This window comes from Triticum dicoccoides, chromosome 1B (assembly GCF_002162155.2).
Source record: "Triticum dicoccoides isolate Atlit2015 ecotype Zavitan chromosome 1B, WEW_v2.0, whole genome shotgun sequence".
Classification (NCBI taxonomy): domain Eukaryota; kingdom Viridiplantae; phylum Streptophyta; class Magnoliopsida; order Poales; family Poaceae; genus Triticum; species Triticum dicoccoides.
In genome coordinates this window covers 50,874,435-50,874,936 of record NC_041381.1, presented here as the reverse complement: position 1 = coordinate 50,874,936, position 502 = coordinate 50,874,435, and positions in this window count along the sequence as shown.

Here is a 502-nt window from a genome sequence, read left to right as displayed (position 1 = left end):
AGCACTTACTATATAAGACTTACTAAAAATAAACTAGTATTTTTCTAACTAACTAATATTTTTCTAACTAGTTATATTACCAAAAAAATCTAAATAAAATAGTAATTATATTTTTCTAACTAGCTAGTTCAATTATAGTACTTTTACTAACACAATCTAAATATGAACAAATTAATTACACCAGAAAAATCTATTAACAGAAAAAAAATCTAACACAATATGAACAAATTAATTACACCAAAAAAATCTATTAACAGAAAAAAAATCTAACACAATATGAACAAATTAATTACACAATCTAAATTAACATACTATGAACTACATATCTAAATTACTACACATCGAATCTAACAAAAAATCTATAAACTACAAAAAAATCTAACAAAAATCATACAAAGTTGCTCACGGCGAGGTCGACGGCGACGACGAGGTGCGGCAGGGCGGGGCGGGGCGGCGACGGCGTCGGGGCGGCAGGGCGGGGCGGGGCGGCGACGGCGAGGTG